Below are 22,513 nucleotides of genomic sequence, written 5' to 3'. Positions count from 1 at the left end.
TCTGTGTCAAAACTTTGTTAGGAATTATGTGATCCTTACTAGCTGGAAGTAAGGCAGATGGGGCATGAAGTTATTTCTAGGAGTTGGACACATACCAAGTTTAGCTCAGTTCTGGGCATCTTTGAAATACCTATACAAACTTGTTCCTACATAGTAACTTGCAACTTTGAATGAAAATGTGCTTGCTTACAGCAACGTGCTATATGTTCTGAATGCCCGAATTGGGAATCTGTGTAAAAACTTTGTTAGGAATTATGTGATCCTTACTAGCTGGAAGTAAGGGAGATGGGGCATGAAGTTATTTCTAGGAGTTGGACATATACCAAGTTTAGCTCAGTTCTGGGCATCTTTGAAATACCTATACAAACTTGTTCCTACATAATAACTTGCATCTTTGAATGAGAATCTGCTTGCTTACAGCAACGTGCTATATGTTCTGAATGCCCGAATTGGGAATCTGTGTCAAAACTTTGTTAGGAATTATGTGATCCTTACTAGCTGGAAGTAAGGGAGATGGGGCATGAAGTTATTTCTAGGAGTTGGACACATACCAAGTTTAGCTCAGTTCTGGGCATCTTTGAAATACCTATACAAACTTGTTCCTACATAGTAACTTGAATCTTTGAATGAGAATCTGCTTGCTTACAGCAACGTGCTATATGTTCTGAATGCCCGAATTGGCAATCTGTGTCAAAACTTTGTTAGGAATTATGTGATCCTGACTAGCTGGAAGTAAGGGAGATGGGGCATGAAGTTATTTCTAGGAGTTGGACACATACCAAGTTTAGCTCAGTTCTGGGCATCTTTGAAATACCTATACAAACTTGTTCCTACATAGTAACTTGCAACTTTGAATGAGAATGTGCTTGCTTACAGCAACGTGCTATATGTTCTGAATGCCCGAATTGGGAATCTGTGTCAAAACTTTGTTAGGAATTATGTGATCCTTACTAGCTGGAAGTAAGGGAGATGGGGCATGAAGTTATTTCTAGGAGTTGGACACATACCAAGTTTAGCTCAGTTCTGGGCATCTTTGAAATACCTATACAAACTTGTTCCTACATAGTAACTTGCAACTTTGAATGAGAATGTGCTTGCTTACAGCAACGTGCTATATGTTCTGAATGCCCGAATTGGGAATCTGTGTCAAAACTTTGTTAGGATTTATGTGATCCTTACTAACTGGAAGTAAGGGAGATGGGGCATGAAGTTATTTCTAGGAGTTGGACACATACCAAGTTTAGCTCAGTTCTGGGCATCTTTGAAATACCTATACAAACTTGTTCCTACATAGTAACTTGCAACTTTGAATGAGAATGTGCTTGCTTACAGCAACGTGCTATATGTTCTGAATGCCCGAATTGGGAATCTGTGTCAAAACTTTGTTAGGAATTATGTGATCCGTACTACCTGGAAGTAAGGGAGATGGGGCATGAAGTTCTTTCTAGGAGTTGGACACATAGCAAGTTTAGCTCAGTTCTTGGCTTCTTTGAAATACCTATACAAACTTGTTCCTACATAGTAACTTGCAACTTTGAATGAGAATGTGCTTGCTTACAGCAACGTGCTATATGTTCTGAATGCCCGAATTGGGAATCTGTGTCAAAACTTTGTTAGGAATTATGTGATCCTTACTAGCTGGAAGTAAGGGAGATGGGGCATGAAGTTATTTCTAGGAGTTGGACACATACCAAGTTTAGCTCAGTTCTGGGCATCTTTGAAATACCTATACAAACTTGTTCCTACATAGTAACTTGCAACTTTGAATGAGAATGTGCTTGCTTACAGCAACGTGCTATATGTTCTGAATGCCCGAATTGGCAATCTGTGTCAAAACTTTGTTAGGAATTATGTGATCCTTACTAGCTGGAAGTAAGGGAGATGGGGCATGAAGTTATTTCTAGGAGTTGGACACATACCAAGTTTAGCTCAGTTCTGGGCATCTTTGAAATACCTATACAAACTTGTTCCTACATAGTAACTTGCAACTTTGAATGAGAATGTGCTTGCTTGCAGCAACGTGCTATATGTTCTGAATGCCCGAATAGGGAATCTTTGTCAAAACTTTGTTAGGAATTATGTGATCCTTACTAGCTGGAAGTAAGGGAGATGGGGCATCAAGTTATTTCTAGGAGTTGGACACATACCAAGTTTAGCTCAGTTCTGGGCATCTTTGAAATACCTATACAAACTTGTTCCTACATAGAAACTTGCAACTTTGAATGAGAATGTGCTTGCTTGCAGCAACGTGCTATATGTTCTGAATGCCCGAATAGGGAATCTGTGTCAAAACTTTGTTAGGAATTATGTGATCCTTACAGGCTGGAAGTAAGGGAGATGGGGCATGAAGTTATTTCTAGGAGTTGGACACATACCAAGTTTAGCTCAGTTCTGGGCATCTTTGAAATACCTATACAAACTTGTTCCTACATAGTAACTTGCAACTTTGAATGAGAATGTGCTTGCTTACAGCAACGTGCTATATGTTCTGAATGCCCGAATTGGGAATCTGTGTCAAAACTTTGTTAGGAATTATGTGATCCTTACTAGCTGGAAGTAAGGGAGATGGGGCATGAAGTTATTTCTAGGAGTTGGACACATACCAAGTTTAGCTCAGTTCTGGGCATCTTTGAAATACCTATACAAACTTGTTCCTACATAGTAACTTGCAACTTTGAATGAGAATGTGCTTGCTTACAGCAACGTGCTATATGTTCTGAATGCCCGAATTGGGAATCTGTGTCAAAACTTTGTTAGGAATTATGTGATCCTTACTAGCTGGAAGTAAGGGAGATGGGGCATGAAGTTATTTCTAGGAGTTGGACACATACCAAGTTTAGCTCAGTTCTGGGCATCTTTGAAATACCTATACAAACTTGTTCCTACATAGTAACTTGCATCTTGAATGAGAATGTGCTTGCTTACAGCAACGTGCTATATGTTCTGAATGCCCGAATTGGCAATCTGTGTCAAAACTTTGTTAGGAATTATGTGATCCTTACTAGCTGGAAGTAAGGGAGATGGGGCATGAAGTTATTTCTAGGAGTTGGACAAATACCAAGTTTAGCTCAGTTCTGGGCATCTTTGAAATACCTATACAAACTTGTTCCTACATAGTAACTTGCAACTTTGAATGAGAATGTGCTTGCTTGCAGCAACGTGCTATATGTTCTGAATGCCCGAATAGGGAATCTGTGTCAAAACTTTGTTAGGAATTATGTGATCCTTACTAGCTGGAAGTAAGGGAGATGGAGCATGATGTTATTTCTTGGAGTTGGACACATACCAAGTTTAGCTCAGTTCTGGGCATCTTAGAAATACCTATACAAACTTGTTCCTACCTAGTAACTTGCATCTTTGAATGAGAATGTGCCTGCTTGCAGCAACGTGCTATATGTTCTGAATGCCCGAATAGGGAATCTGTGTCAAAACTTTGTTAGGAATTATGTGATCCTTACTAGCTGGAAGTAAGGGAGATTGGGCATGAAGTTATTTCTAGGAGTTGGACACATACCAAGTTTAGCTCAGTTCTGGGCATCTTTGAATACCTATACAAACTTGTTCCTACCTAGTAACTTGCATCTTTGAATGAGAATCTGCTTGCTTATAGCAACGTGCTATATGTTCTGATTGCCCGAATAGGGAATCTGGGTCAAAACTTTGTTAGGAATTATGTGATCCTTACTAGCTGGAAGTAAGGGAGATGGGGCATGAAGTTATTTCTAGGAGTTGGACACATACCAAGTTTAGCTCAGTTCTGGGCATCTTTGAAATACCTATACAAACTTGTTCCTACCTAGTAACTTGCAACTTTGAATGAAAATGTGCTTGCTTACAGCAACGTGCTATATGTTCTGAATGCCCGAATTGGGAATCTGTGTCAAAACTTTGTTAGGAATTATGTGATCCTTACTAGCTGGAAGTAAGGGAGATGGGGCATGAAGTTATTTCTAGGAGTTGGACACATACCAAGTTTAGCTCAGTTCTGGGCATCTTTGAAATACCTATACAAACTTGTTCCTACATAGTAACTTGCAACTTTGAATGAGAATGTGCTTGCTTGCAGCAACGTGCTATATGTTCTGAATGCCCGAATAGGGAATCTGTGTCAAAACTTTGTTAGGAATTATGTGATCCTTACTAGCTGGAAGTAAGGGAGATGGTGCATGAAGTTATTTCTAGGAGTTGGACACATACCAAGTTTAGCTCAGTTCTGGGCATCTTTGAAATACCTATACACACTTGTTCCTACATAGTAACTTGCAACTTTGAATGAGAATGTGCTTGCTTGCAGCAACGTGCTATATGTTCTGAATGCCCGAATAGGGAATCTGTGTCAAAACTTTGTTAGGAATTATGTGATCCTTACTAGCTGGAAGTAAGGGAGATGGGGCATGAAGTTATTTCTAGGAGTTGGACACATACCAAGTTTAGCTCAGTTCTGGGCATCTTTGAAATACCTATACAAACTTGTTCCTACATAGTAACTTGCATCTTTGAATGAGAATGTGCTTGCTTGCAGCAACGTGCTATATGTTCTGAATGCCCGAATTGGGAATCTGTGTCAAAACTTTGTTAGGAATTATGTGATCCTTACTAGCTGGAAGTAAGGGAGATGGGGCATGAAGTTATTTCTAGGAGTTGGACACATACCAAGTTTAGCTCAGTTCTGGGCATCTTTGAAATACCTATACAAACTTGTTCCTACATAGTAACTTGCATCTTTGAATGAGAATGTGCTTGCTTGCAGCAACGTGCTATATGTTCTGAATGCCTGAATTGGGAATCTGTGTCAAAACTTTGTTAGGAATTATGTGATCCTTACTAGCTTGAAGTAAGGGAGATGGGGCATGAAGTTATTTCTAGGAGTTGGACACATACCAAGTTTAGCTCAGTTCTGGGCATCTTTGAAATACCTATACAAACTTGTTCCTACATAGTAACTTGCAACTTTGAATGAGAATGTGCTTGCTTACAGCAACGTGCTATATGTTCTGAATGCCCGAATTGGGAATCTGTGTCAAAACTTTGTTAGGAATTATGTGATCCTTACTAGCTGGAAGTAAGGGAGATGGGGCATGAAGTTATTTCTTGGAGTTGGAGACATACCAAGTTTAGCTCAGTTCTGGGCATCTTTGAAATACCTATACAAACTTGTTCCTACATAGTAACTTGCAACTTTGAATGAGAATGTGCTTGCTTGCAGCAACGTGCTATATGTTCTGAATGCCCGATTTGGGAATCTGTGTCAAAACTTTGTTAGGAATTATGTGATCCTTACTAGCTGGAAGTAAGGGAGATGGAGCATGAAGTTATTTCTAGGAGTTGGACACATACCAAGTTTAGCTCAGTTCTGGGCATCTTTGAAATACCTATACAAACTTGTTCCTACATAGTAACTTGCATCTTTGAATGAGAATGTGCTTGCTTACAGCAACGTGCTATATGTTCTGAATGCCCGAATTGGGCATCTGTGTCAAAACTTTGTTAGGAATTATGTCATCCTTACTAGCTGGAAGTAAGGGAGATGGGGCATGAAGTTATTTCTAGGAGTTGGACACATACCAAGTTTAGCTCAGTTCTGGGCATCTTTGAAATACCTATACAAACTTGTTCCTACATAGTAACTTGCATCTTTGAATGAGAATGTGCTTGCTTACAGCAACGTGCTATATGTTCTGAATGCCCGAATTGGCAATCTGTGTCAAAACTTTGTTAGGAATTATGTGATCCTTACTAGCTGGAAGTAAGGCAGATGGGGCATGAAGTTATTTCTAGGAGTTGGACACATACCAAATTTAGCTCAGTTCTGGGCATCTTTGAAATACCTATACAAAATTGTTCCTACATAGTAACTTGCAACTTTGAATGAAAATGTGCTTGCTTACAGCAACGTGCTATATGTTCTGAATGCCCGAATTGGGAATCTGTGTAAAAACTTTGTTAGGAATTATGTGATCCTTACTAGCTGGAAGTAAGGGAGATGGGGCATGAAGTTATTTCTAGGAGTTGGACATATACCAAGTTTAGCTCAGTTCTGGGCATCTTTGAAATACCTATACAAACTTGTTCCTACATAGTAACTTGCATCTTTGAATGAGAATCTGCTTGCTTACAGCAACGTGCTATATGTTCTGAATGCCCGAATTGGGAATCTGTGTCAAAACTTTGTTAGGAATTATGTGATCCTTACTAGCTGGAAGTAAGGGAGATGGGGCATGAAGTTATTTCTAGGAGTTGGACACATACCAAGTTTAGCTCAGTTCTGGGCATCTTTGAAATACCTATACAAACTTGTTCCTACATAGTAACTTGAATCTTTGAATGAGAATCTGCTTGCTTACAGCAACGTGCTATATGTTCTGAATGCCCGAATTGGCAATCTGTGTCAAAACTTTGTTAGGAATTATGTGATCCTTACAGGCTGGAAGTAAGGGAGATGGGGCATGAAGTTATTTCTAGGAGTTGGACACATACCAAGTTTAGCTCAGTTCTGGGCATCTTTGAAATACCTATACAAACTTGTTCCTACATAGTAACTTGCAACTTTGAATGAGAATGTGCTTGCTTACAGCAACGTGCTATATGTTCTGAATGCCCGAATTGTGAATCTGTGTCAAAACTTTGTTAGGAATTATGTGATCCTTACTAGCTGGAAGTAAGGGAGATGGGGCATGAAGTTATTTCTAGGAGTTGGACACATACCAAGTTTAGCTCAGTTCTGGGCATCTTTGAAATACCTATACAAACTTGTTCCTACATAGTAACTTGCAACTTTGAATGAGAATGTGCTTGCTTACAGCAACGTGCTATATGTTCTGAATGCCCGAATTGGGAATCTGTGTCAAAACTTTGTTAGGAATTATGTGATCCGTACTACCTGGAAGTAAGGGAGATGGGGCATGAAGTTCTTTCTAGGAGTTGGACACATAGCAAGTTTAGCTCAGTTCTTGGCTTCTTTGAAATACCTATACAAACTTGTTCCTACATAGTAACTTGCAACTTTGAATGAGAATGTGCTTGCTTACAGCAACGTGCTATATGTTCTGAATGCCCGAATTGGGAATCTGTGTCAAAACTTTGTTAGGAATTATGTGATCCTTACTAGCTGGAAGTAAGGGAGATGGTGCATGAAGTTATTTCTAGGAGTTGGACACATACCAAGTTTAGCTCAGTTTTGGGCATCTTTGAAATACCTATACAAACTTGTTCCTACATAGAAACTTGCAACTTTGAATGAGAATGTGCTTGCTTGCAGCAACGTGCTATATGTTCTGAATGCCCGAATAGGGAATCTGTGTCAAAACCTCGTTAGGAATTATGTGATCCTTACAGGCTGGAAGTAAGGGAGATGGGGCATGAAGTTATTTCTAGGAGTTGGACACATACCAAGTTTAGCTCAGTTCTGGGCATCTTTGAAATACCTATACAAACTTGTTCCTACATAGTAACTTGCATCTTTGAATGAGAATGTGCTTGCTTGCAGCAACGTGCTATATGTTCTGAATGCCCGAATTGGGAATCTGTGTCAAAACTTTGTTAGGAATTATGTGATCCTTACTAGCTGGAAGTAAGGGAGATGGGGCATGAAGTTATTTCTAGGAGTTGGACACATACCAAGTTTAGCTCAGTTCTGGGCATCTTTGAAATACCTATACAAACTTGTTCCTACATAGTAACTTGCATCTTGAATGAGAATGTGCTTGCTTGCAGCAACGGGCTATATGTTCTGAATGCCCGAATTGGGAATCTGTGTCAAAACTTTGTTAGGAATTATGTGATCCTTACTAGCTGGAAGTAAGGGAGATGGGGCATGAAGTTATTTCTAGGAGTTGGACACATACCAAGTTTAGCTCAGTTCTGGGCATCTTTGAAATACCTATACAAACTTGTTCCTACCTAGTAACTTGCATCTTTGAATGAGAATCTGCTTGCTTATAGCAACGTGCTATATGTTCTGATTGCCCGAATAGGGAATCTGGGTCAAAACTTTGTTAGGAATTATGTGATCCTTACTAGCTGGAAGTAAGGGAGATGGGGCATGAAGTTATTTCTAGGAGTTGGACACATACCAAGTTTAGCTCAGTTCTGGGCATCTTTGAAATACCTATACAAACTTGCTCCTACCTAGTAACTTGCAACTTTGAATGAAAATGTGCTTGCTTACAGCAACGTGCTATATGTTCTGAATGCCCGAATAGGGAATCTGTGTCAAAACTTTGTTAGGAATTATGTGATCCTTACTAGCTGGAGGTAAGGGAGATGGGGCATGAAGTTATTTCTAGGAGTTGGACACATACCAAGTTTAGCTCAGTTCTGGGCATCTTTGAAATACCTATACAATCTTGTTCCTACATAGTAACTTGCAACTTTGAATGAAAATGTGCTTGCTTACAGCAACGTGCTATATGTTCTGAATGCCCGAATTGGGAATCTGTGTCAAAACTTTGTTAGGAATTATGTGATCCTTACTAGCTGGAAGTAAGGGAGATGGGGCATGAAGTTATTTCTAGGAGTTGGACACATACCAAGTTTAGCTCAGTTCTGGGCATCTTTGAAATACCTATACAAACTTGTTCCTACATAGTAACTTGCAACTTTGAATGAGAATGTGCTTGCTTGCAGCAACGTGCTATATGTTCTGAATGCCCGAATAGGGAATCTGTGTCAAAACTTTGTTAGGAATTATGTGATCCTTACTAGCTGGAAGTAAGGGAGATGGTGCATGAAGTTATTTCTAGGAGTTGTACACATACCTAGTTTAGCTCAGTTCTGGGCATCTTTGAAATACCTATACAAACTTGTTCCTACATAGTAACTTGCAACTTTGAATGAGAATGTGCTTGCTTGCAGCAACGTGCTATATGTTCTGAATGCCCGAATAGGGAATCTGTGTCAAAACTTTGTTAGGAATTATGTGATCCTTACTAGCTGGAAGTAAGGGAGATGGGGCATGAAGTTATTTCTAGGAGTTGGACACATACCAAGTTTAGCTCAGTTCTGGGCATCTTTGAAATACCTATACAAACTTGTTCCTACATAGTAACTTGCATCTTTGAATGAGAATGTGCTTGCTTGCAGCAACGTGCTATATGTTCTGAATGCCCGAATTGGGAATCTGTGTCAAAACTTTGTTAGGAATTATGTGATCCTTACTAGCTGGAAGTAAGGGAGATGGGGCATGAAGTTATTTCTAGGAGTTGGACACATACCAAGTTTAGCTCAGTTCTGGGCATCTTTGAAATACCTATACAAACTTGTTCCTACATAGTAACTTGCATCTTTGAATGAAAATGTGCTTGCTTGCAGCAACGTGCTATATGTTCTGAATGCCCGAATAGGGAATCTGTGTCAAAACTTTGTTAGGAATTATGTGATCCTTACCAAGTGGAAGTAAGGGAGATGGGGCATGAAGTTATTTCTAGGAGTTGGACACATACCAAGTTTAGCTCAGTTCTGGGCATCTTTGAAATACCTATACAAACTTGTTCCTACCTAGTAACTTGCATCTTTGAATGAGAATGTGCTTGCTTGCAGCAACGTGCTATATGTTCTGAATGCCCGAATTGGGAATCTGTGTCAAAACTTTGTTAGGAATTATGTGATCCTTACTAGCTGGAAGTAAGGGAGATGGGGCATGAAGTTATTTCTAGGAGTTGGACACATACCAAGTTTAGCTCAGTTCTGGGCATCTTTGAAATACCTATACAAAGTTGTTCCTACATAGTAACTTGCATCTTTGAATGAAAATGTGCTTGCTTGCAGCAACGTGCTATATGTTCTGAATGCCCGAATTGGGAATCTGTGTCAAAACTTTGTTAGGAATTATGTGATCCTTACCAGCTGGAAGTAAGGGAGATGGGGCATGAAGTTATTTCTTGGAGTTGGAGACATACCAAGTTTAGCTCAGTTCTGGGCATCTTTGAAATACCTATACAAACTTGTTCCTACATAGTAACTTGCATCTTTGAATGAGAATGTGCTTGCTTACAGCAACGTGCTATATGTTCTGAATGCCCGAATTGGGAATCTGTGTCAAAACTTTGTTAGGAATTATGTGATCCTTACTAGCTGGAAGTAAGGGAGATGGGGCATGATGTTATTTCTAGGAGTTGGACACATACCAAGTTTAGCTCAGTTCTGGGCATCTTTGAAATACCTATACAAACTTGTTCCTACATAGTAACTTGCAACTTTGAATGAGAATGTGCTTGCTTACAGCAACGTGCTATATGTTCTGAATGCCCGAATTGGGAATCTGTGTCAAAACTTTGTTAGGAATTATGTGATCCTTACTAGCTTGAAGTAAGGGAGATGGGGCATGAAGTTATTTCTAGGAGTTGGACACATACCAAGTTTAGCTCAGTTCTAGGCATCTTTGAAATACCTATACAAACTTGTTCCTACATAGTAACTTGCAACTTTGAATGAGAATGTGCTTGCTTACAGCAACGTGCTATATGTTCTGAATGCCCGAATTGGGAATCTGTGTCAAAACTTTGTTAGGAATTATGTGATCCTTACTAGCTGGAAGTAAGGGAGATGGGGCATGAAGTTATTTCTTGGAGTTGGAGACATACCATGTTTAGCTCAGTTCTGGGCATCTTTGAAATACCTATACAAACTTGTTCCTACATAGTAACTTGCAACTTTGAATGAGAATGTGCTTGCTTGCAGCAACGTGCTATATGTTCTGAATGCCCGATTTGGGAATCTGTGTCAAAACTTTGTTAGGAATTATGTGATCCTTACTAGCTGGAAGTAAGGGAGATGGGGCATGAAGTTATTTCTAGGAGTTGGACACATACCAAGTTTAGCTCAGTTCTGGGCATCTTTGAAATACCTATACAAACTTGTTCCTACATAGTAACTTGCATCTTTTAATGAGAATGTGCTTGCTTACAGCAACGTGCTATATGTTCTGAATGCCCGAATTGGGAATCTGTGTCAAAACTTTGTTAGGAATTATGTGATCCTTACTAGCTGGAAGTAAGGGAGATGGGGCATGAAGTTATTTCTAGGAGTTGGACACATACCAAGTTTAGCTCAGTTCTGGGCATCTTTGAAATACCTATACAAACTTGTTCCTACATAGTAACTTGCATCTTTGAATGAGAATGTGCTTGCTTGCAGCAACGTGCTATATGTTCTGAATGCCCGAATTGGGAATCTGTGTCAAAACTTTGTTAGGAATTATGTGATCCTTATTAGCTGGAAGTAAGGGAGATGGGGCATGAAGTTATTTCTAGGAGTTGGACACATACCAAGTTTAGCTCAGTTCTGGGCATCTTTGAAATACCTATACAAACTTGTTCCTACATAGTAACTTGCATCTTTGAATGAAAATGTGCTTGCTTGCAGCAACGTGCTATATGTTCTGAATGCCCGAATTGGGAATCTGTGTCAAAACTTTGTTAGGAATTATGTGATCCTTACCAGCTGGAAGTAAGGGAGATGGGGCATGAAGTTATTTCTTGGAGTTTTAGACATACCAAGTTTAGCTCAGTTCTGGGCATCTTTGAAATACCTATACAAACTTGTTCCTACATAGTAACTTGCATCTTTGAATGAGAATGTGCTTGCTTACAGCAACGTGCTATATGTTCTGAATGCCCGAATTGGCAATCTGTGTCAAAATTTTGCTAGGAATTATGTGATCCTTACTAGCTGGAAGTAAGGCAGATGGGGCATGAAGTTATTTCTAGGAGTTGGACACATACCAAGTTTAGCTCAGTTCTGGGCATCTTTGAAATACCTATACAAACTTGTTCCTACATAGTAACTTGCAACTTTGAATGAGAATGTGCTTGCTTACAGCAACGTGCTATATGTTCTGAATGCCCGAATTGGGAATCTGTGTCAAAACTTTGTTAGGAATTATGTGATCCTTACTAGCTTGAAGTAAGGGAGATGGGGCATGAAGTTATTTCTAGGAGTTGGACACATACCAAGTTTAGCTCAGTTCTGGGCATCTTTGAAATACCTATACAAACTTGTTCCTACATAGTAACTTGCAACTTTGAATGAGAATGTGCTTGCTTACAGCAACGTGCTATATGTTCTGAATGCCCGAATTGGGAATCTGTGTCAAAACTTTGTTAGGAATTATGTGATCCTTACTAGCTGGAAGTAAGGGAGATGGGGCATGAAGTTATTTCTTGGAGTTGGAGACATACCAAGTTTAGCTCAGTTCTGGGCATCTTTGAAATACCTATACAAACTTGTTCCTACATAGTAACTTGCAACTTTGAATGAGAATGTGCTTGCTTGCAGCAACGTGCTATATGTTCTGAATGCCCGATATGGGAATCTGTGTCAAAACTTTGTTAGGAATTATGTGATCCTTACTAGCTGGAAGTAAGGGAGATGGAGCATGAAGTTATTTCTAGGAGTTGGACACATACCAAGTTTAGCTCAGTTCTGGGCATCTTTGAAATACCTATACAAACTTGTTCCTACATAGTAACTTGCATCTTTGAATGAGAATGTGCTTGCTTACAGCAACGTGCTATATGTTCTGAATGCCCGAATTGGGAATCTGTGTCAAAACTTTGTTAGGAATTATGTGATCCTTACTAGCTGGAAGTAAGGGAGATGGGGCATGAAGTTATTTCTAGGAGTTGGACACATACCAAGTTTAGCTCAGTTCTGGGCATCTTTGAAATACCTATACAAACTTGTTCCTACCTAGTAACTTGCATCTTTGAATGAGAATCTGCTTGCTTATAGCAACGTGCTATATGTTCTGATTGCCCGAATAGGGAATCTGGGTCAAAACTTTGTTAGGAATTTTGTGATCCTTACTAGCTGGAAGTAAGGGAGATGGGGCATGAAGTTATTTCTAGGAGTTGGACACATACCAAGTTTAGCTCAGTTCTGGGCATCTTTGAAATACCTATACAAACTTGCTCCAACCTAGTAACTTGCAACTTTGAATGAAAATGTGCTTGCTTACAGCAACGTGCTATATGTTCTGAATGCCCGAATAGGGAATCTGTGTCAAAACTTTGTTAGGAATTATGTGATCCTTACTAGCTGGAGGTAAGGGAGATGGGGCATGAAGTTATTTCTAGGAGTTGGACACATACCAAGTTTAGCTCAGTTCTGGGCATCTTTGAAATACCTATACAATCTTGTTCCTACATAGTAACTTGCAACTTTGAATGAAAATGTGCTTGCTTACAGCAACGTGCTATATGTTCTGAATGCCCGAATTGGGAATCTGTGTCAAAACTTTGTTAGGAATTATGTGATCCTTACTAGCTGGAAGTAAGGGAGATGGGGCATGAAGTTATTTCTAGGAGTTGGACACATACCAAGTTTAGCTCAGTTCTGGGCATCTTTGAAATACCTATACAAACTTGTTCCTACATAGTAACTTGCAACTTTGAATGAGAATGTGCTTGCTTGCAGCAACGTGCTATATGTTCTGAATGCCCGAATAGGGAATCTGTGTCAAAACTTTGTTAGGAATTATGTGATCCTTACTAGCTGGAAGTAAGGGAGATGGTGCATGAAGTTATTTCTAGGAGTTGGACACATACCAAGTTTAGCTCAGTTCTGGGCATCTTTGAAATACCTATACAAACTTGTTCCTACATAGTAACTTGCAACTTTGAATGAGAATGTGCTTGCTTGCAGCAACGTGCTATATGTTCTGAATGCCCGAATAGGGAATCTGTGTCAAAACTTTGTTAGGAATTATGTGATCCTTACTAGCTGGAAGTAAGGGAGATGGGGCATGAAGTTATTTCTAGGAGTTGGACACATACCAAGTTTAGCTCAGTTCTGGGCATCTTTGAAATACCTATACAAACTTGTTCCTACATAGTAACTTGCATCTTTGAATGAGAATGTGCTTGCTTGCAGCAACGTGCTATATGTTCTGAATGCCCGAATTGGGAATCTGTGTCAAAACTTTGTTAGGAATTATGTGATCCTTACCAGCTGGAAGTAAGGGAGATGGGGCATGCAGTTATTTCTTGGAGTTGGAGACATACCAAGTTTAGCTCAGTTCTGGGCATCTTTGAAATACCTATACAAACTTGTTCCTACATAGTAACTTGCATCTTTGAATGAGAAGGTGCTTGCTTACAGCAACGTGCTATATGTTCTGAATGCCCGAATTGGGAATCTGTGTCAAAACTTTGTTAGGAATTATGTGATCCTTACTAGCTGGAAGTAAGGGAGATGGGGCATGAAGTTATTTCTAGGAGTTGGACACATACCAAGTTTAGCTCAGTTCTGGGCATCTTTGAAATACCTATACAAACTTGTTCCTACATAGTAACTTGCAACTTTGAATGAGAATGTGCTTGCTTACAGCAACGTGCTATATGTTCTGAATGCCCGAATTGGGAATCTGTGTCAAAACTTTGTTAGGAATTATGTGATCCTTACTAGCTTGAAGTAAGGGAGATGGGGCATGAAGTTATTTCTAGGAGTTGGACACATACCAAGTTTAGCTCAGTTCTAGGCATCTTTGAAATACCTATACAAACTTGTTCCTACATAGTAACTTGCAACTTTGAATGAGAATGTGCTTGCTTACAGCAACGTGCTATATGTTCTGAATGCCCGAATTGGGAATCTGTGTCAAAACTTTGTTAGGAATTATGTGATCCTTACTAGCTGGAAGTAAGGGAGATGGGGCATGAAGTTATTTCTTGGAGTTGGAGACATACCATGTTTAGCTCAGTTCTGGGCATCTTTGAAATACCTATACAAACTTGTTCCTACATAGTAACTTGCAACTTTGAATGAGAATGTGCTTGCTTGCAGCAACGTGCTATATGTTCTGAATGCCCGATTTGGGAATCTGTGTCAAAACTTTGTTAGGAATTATGTGATCCTTACTAGCTGGAAGTAAGGGAGATGGGGCATGAAGTTATTTCTAGGAGTTGGACACATACCAAGTTTAGCTCAGTTCTGGGCATCTTTGAAATACCTATACAAACTTGTTCCTACATAGTAACTTGCATCTTTGAATGAGAATGTGCTTGCTTACAGCAACGTGCTATATGTTCTGAATGCCCGAATTGGGAATCTGTGTCAAAACTTTGTTAGAAATTATGTGATCCTTACTAGCTGGAAGTAAGGGAGATGGGGCATGAAGTTATTTCTAGGAGTTGGACACATACCAAGTTTAGCTCAGTTCTGGGCATCTTTGAAATACCTATACAAACTTGTTCCTACATAGTAACTTGAATCTTTGAATGAGAATCTGCTTGCTTACAGCAACGTGCTATATGTTCTGAATGCCCGAATTGGCAATCTGTGTCAAAACTTTGTTAGGAATTATGTGATCCTTACTAGCTGGAAGTAAGGGAGATGGGGCATGAAGTTATTTCTAGGAGTTGGACACATACCAAGTTTAGCTCAGTTCTGGGCATCTTTGAAATACCTATACAAACTTGTTCCTACATAGTAACTTGCAACTTTGAATGAGAATGTGCTTGCTTACAGCAACGTGCTATATGTTCTGAATGCCCGAATTGGGAATCTGTGTCAAAACTTTGTTAGGAATTATGTGATCCTTACTAGCTGGAAGTAAGGGAGATGGGGCATGAAGTTATTTCTAGGAGTTGGACACATACCAAGTTTAGCTCAGTTCTGGGCATCTTTGAAATACCTATACAAACTTGTTCCTACATAGTAACTTGCAACTTTGAATGAGAATGTGCTTGCTTACAGCAACGTGCTATATGTTCTGAATGCCCGAATTGGGAATCTGTGTCAAAACTTTGTTAGGAATTATGTGATCCTTACTAGCTGGAAGTAAGGGAGATGGGGCATGAAGTTATTTCTAGGAGTTGGACACATACCAAGTTTAGCTCAGTTCTGGGCATCTTTGAAATACCTATACAAACTTGTTCCTACATAGTAACTTGCAACTTTGAATGAGAATGTGCTTGCTTACAGCAACGTGCTATATGTTCTGAATGCCCGAATTGGGAATCTGTGTCAAAACTTTGTTAGGAATTATGTGATCCGTACTACCTGGAAGTAAGGCAGATGGGGCATGAAGTTATTTCTAGGAGTTGGACACATACCAAGTTTAGCTCAGTTCTGGGCATCTATGAAATACCTATACAAACTTGTTCCTACATAGTAACTTGCAACTTTGAATGAGAATGTGCTTGCTTACAGCAACGTGCTATATGTTCTGAATGCCCGAATTGGGAATCTGTGTCAAAGCTTTGTTAGGAATTATGTGATCCGTACTAGCTGGAAGTAAGGGAGATGGGGCATGAAGTTATTTCTAGGAGTTGGACACATACCAAGTTTAGCTCAGTTCTGGGCATCTTTGAAATACCTATACAAACTTGTTCCTACATAGTAACTTGCAACTTTGAATGAGAATGTGCTTGCTTACAGCAACGTGCTATATGTTCTGAATGCCCGAATTGGGAATCTGTGTCAAAACTTTGTTAGGAATTATGTGATCCGTACTAGCTGGAAGTAAGGGAGATGGGGCATGAAGTTATTTCTTGGAGTTGGAGACATACCAAGTTTAGCTCAGTTCTGGGCATCTTTGAAATACCTATACAAACTTGTTCCTACATAGTAACTTGCATCTTTGAATGAGAATGTGCTTGCTTACAGAAACGTGCTATATGTTCTGAATGCCCGAATTGGCAATCTGTGTCAAAACTTTGTTAGGAATTATGTGATCCGTACTAGCTGGAAGTAAGGGAGATGGGGCATGAAGTTATTTCTAGGAGTTGGACACATACCAAGTTTAGCTCAGTTCTGGGCATCTTTGAAATACCTATACAAACTTGTTCCTACAAAGTAACTTGCATCTTTGAATGAGAATCTGCTTGCTTACAGCAACGTGCTATATGTTCTGAATGCCCGAATTGGGAATCTGTGTCAAAACTTTGTTAGGAATTATGTGATCCTTACTAGCTGGAAGTAAGGCAGATGGGGCATGAAGTTATTTCTAGGAGTTGGACACATACCAAGTTTAGCTCAGTTCTGGGCATCTTTGAAATACCTATACAAACTTGTTCCTACATAGTAACTTGCAACTTTGAATGAAAATGTGCTTGCTTACAGCAACGTGCTATATGTTCTGAATGCCCGAATTGGGAATCTGTGTCAAAACTTTGTTAGGAATTATGTGATCCTTACTAGCTGGAAGTAAGGGAGATGGGGCATGAAGTTATTTCTAGGAGTTGGACATATACCAAGTTTAGCTCAGTTCTGGGCATCTTTGAAATACCTATACAAACTTGTTCCTACATAGTAACTTGCATCTTTGAATGAGAATCTGCTTTTTTACAGCAACGTGCTATATGTTCTGAATGCCCGAATTGGGAATCTGTGTCAAAACTTTGTTAGGAATTATGTGATCCTTACTAGCTGGAAGTAAGGGAGATGGGGCATGAAGTTATTTCTAGGAGTTGGACACATACCAACTTTAGCTCAGTTCTGGGCATCTTTGAAATACCTATACAAACTTGTTCCTACATAGTAACTTGAATCTTTGAATGAGAATCTGCTTGCTTACAGCAACGTGCTATATGTTCTGAATGCCCGAATTGGCAATCTGTGTCAAAACTTTGTTAGGAATTATGTGATCCTGACTAGCTGGAAGTAAGGGAGATGGGGCATGAAGTTATTTCTAGGAGTTGGACACATACCAAGTTTAGCTCAGTTCTGGGCATCTTTGAAATACCTATACAAACTTGTTCCTACATAGTAACTTGCAACTTTGAATGAGAATGTGCTTGCTTACAGCAACGTGCTATATGTTCTGAATGCCCGAATTGGGAATCTGTGTCAAAACTTTGTTAGGAATTATGTGATCCTTACTAGCTGGAAGTAAGGGAGATGGGGCATGAAGTTCTTTCTAGGAGTTGGACACATACCAAGTTTAGCTCAGTTCTGGGCATCTTTGAAATACCTATACAAACTTGTTCCTACATAGTAACTTGCAACTTTGAATGAGAATGTGCTTGCTTACAGCAACGTGCTATATGTTCTGAATGCCCGAATAGGGAATCTGTGTCAAAACTTTGTTAGGAATTATGTGATCCTTACTAGCTGGAAGTAAGGGAGATGGGGCATGAAGTTATTTCTAGGAGTTGGACACATACCAAGTTTAGCTCAGTTCTGGGCATCTTTGAAATACCTATACAAACTTGTTCCTACATAGTAACTTGCAACTTTGAATGAGAATGTGCTTGCTTGCAGCAACGTGCTATATGTTCTGAATGCCCGAATAGGGAATCTGTGTCAAAACTTTGTTAGGAATTATGTGATCCTTACTAGCTGGAAGTAAGGGAGATGGGGCATGAAGTTATTTCTAGGAGTTGGACACATACCAAGTTTAGCTCAGTTCTGGGCATCTTTGAAATACCTATACAAACTTGTTCCTACATAGTAACTTGCAACTTTGAATGAGAATGTGCTTGCTTGCAGCAACGTGCTATATGTTCTGAATGCCCGAATAGGGAATCTGTGTCAAAACTTTGTTAGGAATTATGTGATCCTTACAGGCTGGAAGTAAGGGAGATGGGGCATGAAGTTATTTCTAGGAGTTGGACACATACCAAGTTTAGCTCAGTTCTGGGCATCTTTGAAATACCTATACAAACTTGTTCCTACATAGTAACTTGCATCTTTGAATGAGAATGTGCTTGCTTGCAGCAACGTGCTATATGTTCTGAATGCCCGAATTGGGAATCTGTGTCAAAACTTTGTTAGGAATTATGTGATCCTTACTAGCTGGAAGTAAGGGAGATGGGGCATGAAGTTATTTCTAGGAGTTGGACACATACCAAGTTTAGCTCAGTTCTGGGCATCTTTGAAATACCTATACAAACTTGTTCCTACATAGTAACTTGCAACTTTGAATGAAAATGTGCTTGCTTACAGCAACGTGCTATATGTTCTGAATGCCCGAATTGGGAATCTGTGTCAAAACTTTGTTAGGAATTATGTGATCCTTACTAGCTGGAAGTAAGGGAGATGGGGCATGAAGTTATTTCTAGGAGTTGGACATATACCAAGTTTAGCTCAGTTCTGGGCATCTTTGAAATACCTATACAAACTTGTTCCTACATAGTAACTTGCATCTTTGAATGAGAATCTGCTTGCTTACAGCAACGTGCTATATGTTCTGAATGCCCGATTGGGAATCTGTGTCAAAACTTTGTTAGGAATTATGTGATCCTTACTAGCTGGAAGTAAGGGAGATGGGGCATGAAGTTATTTCTAGGAGTTGGACACATACCAAGTTTAGCTCAGTTCTGGGCATCTTTGAAATACCTATACAAACTTGTTCCTACATAGTAACTTGCAACTTTGAATGAGAATGTGCTTGCTTACAGCAACGTGCTATATGTTCTGAATGCCCGAATTGGGAATCTGTGTCAAAACTTTGTTAGGAATTATGTGATCCTTACTAGCTTGAAGTAAGGGAGATGGGGCATGAAGTTATTTCTAGGAGTTGGACACATACCAAGTTTAGCTCAGTTCTGGGCATCTTTGAAATACCTATACAAACTTGTTCCTACATAGTAACTTGCAACTTTGAATGAGAATGTGCTTGCTTACAGCAACGTGCTATATGTTCTGAATGCCCGAATTGGGAATCTGTGTCAAAACTTTGTTAGGAATTATGTGATCCTTACTAGCTGGAAGTAAGGGAGATGGGGCATGAAGTTATTTCTTGGAGTTGGAGACATACCAAGTTTAGCTCAGTTCTGGGCATCTTTGAAATACCTATACAAACTTGTTCCTACATAGTAACTTGCAACTTTGAATGAGAATGTGCTTGCTTGCAGCAACGTGCTATATGTTCTAAATGCCCGATTTGGGAATCTGTGTCAAAACTTTGTTAGGAATTATGTGATCCTTACTAGCTGGAAGTAAGGGAGATGGAGCATGAAGTTATTTCTAGGAGTTGGACACATACCAAGTTTAGCTCAGTTCTGGGCATCTTTGAAATACCTATACAAACTTGTTCCTACATAGTAACTTGCATCTTTGAATGAGAATGTGCTTGCTTACAGCAACGTGCTATATGTTCTGAATGCCCGATTTGGGAATCTGTGTCAAAACTTTGTTAGGAATTATGTGATCCTTACTAGCTGGAAGTAAGGGAGATGGGGCATGAAGTTATTTCTACGAGTTGGACACATACCAAGTTTAGCTCAGTTCTGGGCATCTTTGAAATACCTATACAAACTTGTTCCTACATAGTAACTTGAATCTTTGAATGAGAATCTGCTTGCTTACAGCAACGTGCTATATGTTCTGAATGCCCGAATTGGCAATCTGTGTCAAAACTTTGTTAGGAATTATGTGATCCTTACTAGCTGGAAGTAAGGGAGATGGGGCATGAAGTTATTTCTAGGAGTTGGACACATACCAAGTTTAGCTCAGTTCTGGGCATCTTTGAAATACCTATACAAACTTGTTCCTACATAGTAACTTGCAACTTTGAATGAGAATGTGCTTGCTTACAGCAACGTGCTATATGTTCTGAATGCCCGAATTGGGAATCTGTGTCAAAACTTTGTTAGGAATTATGTGATCCTTACTAGCTGGAAGTAAGGGAGATGGGGCATGAAGTTATTTCTAGGAGTTGGACACATACCAAGTTTAGCTCAGTTCTGGGCATCTTTGAAATACCTATACAAACTTGTTCCTACATAGTAACTTGCAACTTTGAATGAGAATGTGCTTGCTTACAGCAACGTGCTATATGTTCTGAATGCCCGAATTGGGAATCTGTGTCAAAACTTTGTTAGGAATTATGTGATCCTTACTAGCTGGAAGTAAGGGAGATGGGGCATGAAGTTATTTCTAGGAGTTGGACACATACCAAGTTTAGCTCAGTTCTGGGCATCTTTGAAATACCTATACAAACTTGTTCCTACATAGTAACTTGCAACTTTGAATGAGAATGTGCTTGCTTACAGCAACGTGCTATATGTTCTGAATGCCCGAATTGGGAATCTGTGTCAAAACTTTGTTAGGAATTATGTGATCCGTACTACCTGGAAGTAAGGCAGATGGGGCATGAAGTTATTTCTAGGAGTTGGACACATACCAAGTTTAGCTCAGTTCTGGGCATCTTTGAAATACCTATACAAACTTGTTCCTACATAGTAACTTGCAACTTTGAATGAGAATGTGCTTGCTTACAGCAACGTGCTATATGTTCTGAATGCCCGAATTGGGAATCTGTGTCAAAACTTTGTTAGGAATTATGTGATCCTTACTAGCTGGAAGTAAGGGAGATGGGGCATGAAGTTATTTCTAGGAGTTGGACACATACCAAGTTTAGCTCAGTTCTGGGCATCTTTGAAATACCTATACAAACTTGTTCCTACATAGTAACTTGCAACTTTGAATGAGAATGTGCTTGCTTACAGCAACGTGCTATATGTTCTGAATGCCCGAATTGGGAATCTGTGTCAAAACTTTGTTAGGAATTATGTGATCCGTACTAGCTGGAAGTAAGGGAGATGGGGCATGAAGTTATTTCTTGGAGTTGGAGACATACCAAGTTTAGCTCAGTTCTGGGCATCTTTGAAATACCTATACAAACTTGTTCCTACATAGTAACTTGCATCTTTGAATGAGAATGTGCTTGCTTACAGCAACGTGCTATATGTTCTGAATGCCCGAATTGGCAATCTGTGTCAAAACTTTGTTAGGAATTATGTGATCCGTAATAGCTGGAAGTAAGGGAGATGGGGCATGAAGTTATTTCTAGGAGTTGGACACATACCAAGTTTAGCTCAGTTCTGGGCATCTTTGAAATACCTATACAAACTTGTTCCTACATAGTAACTTGCATCTTTGAATGAGAATCTGCTTGCTTACAGCAACGTGCTATATGTTCTGAATGCCCGAATTGGGAATCTGTGTCAAAACTTTGTTAGGAATTATGTGATCCTTACTAGCTGGAAGTAAGGCAGATGGGGCATGAAGTTATTTCTAGGAGTTGGACACATACCAAGTTTAGCTCATTTCTGGGCATCTTAGAAATACCGATACAAACTTGTTCCTACATAGTAACTTGCAACTTTGAATGAAAATGTGCTTGCTTACAGCAACGTGCTATATGTTCTGAATGCCCGAATTGGGAATCTGTGTCAAAACTTTGTTAGGAATTATGTGATCCTTACTAGCTGGAAGTAAGGGAGATGGGGCATGAAGTTATTTCTAGGAGTTGGACATATACCAAGTTTAGCTCAGTTCTGGGCATCTTTGAAATACCTATACAAACTTGTTCCTACATAGTAACTTGCATCTTTGAATGAGAATCTGCTTGCTTACAGCAACGTGCTATATGTTCTGAATGCCCGAATTGGGAATCTGTGTCAAAACTTTGTTAGGAATTATGTGATCCTTACTAGCTGGAAGTAAGGGAGATGGGGCATGAAGTTATTTCTAGGAGTTGGACACATACCAAGTTTAGCTCAGTTCTGGGCATCTTTGAAATACCTATACAAACTTGTTCCTACATAGTAACTTGAATCTTTGAATG

Source organism: Diceros bicornis, unplaced genomic scaffold (genome assembly GCF_020826845.1).
Source record: "Diceros bicornis minor isolate mBicDic1 unplaced genomic scaffold, mDicBic1.mat.cur scaffold_56_ctg1, whole genome shotgun sequence".
NCBI lineage: Eukaryota > Metazoa > Chordata > Mammalia > Perissodactyla > Rhinocerotidae > Diceros > Diceros bicornis.
Note: the sequence above shows the minus strand (reverse complement) of the source record.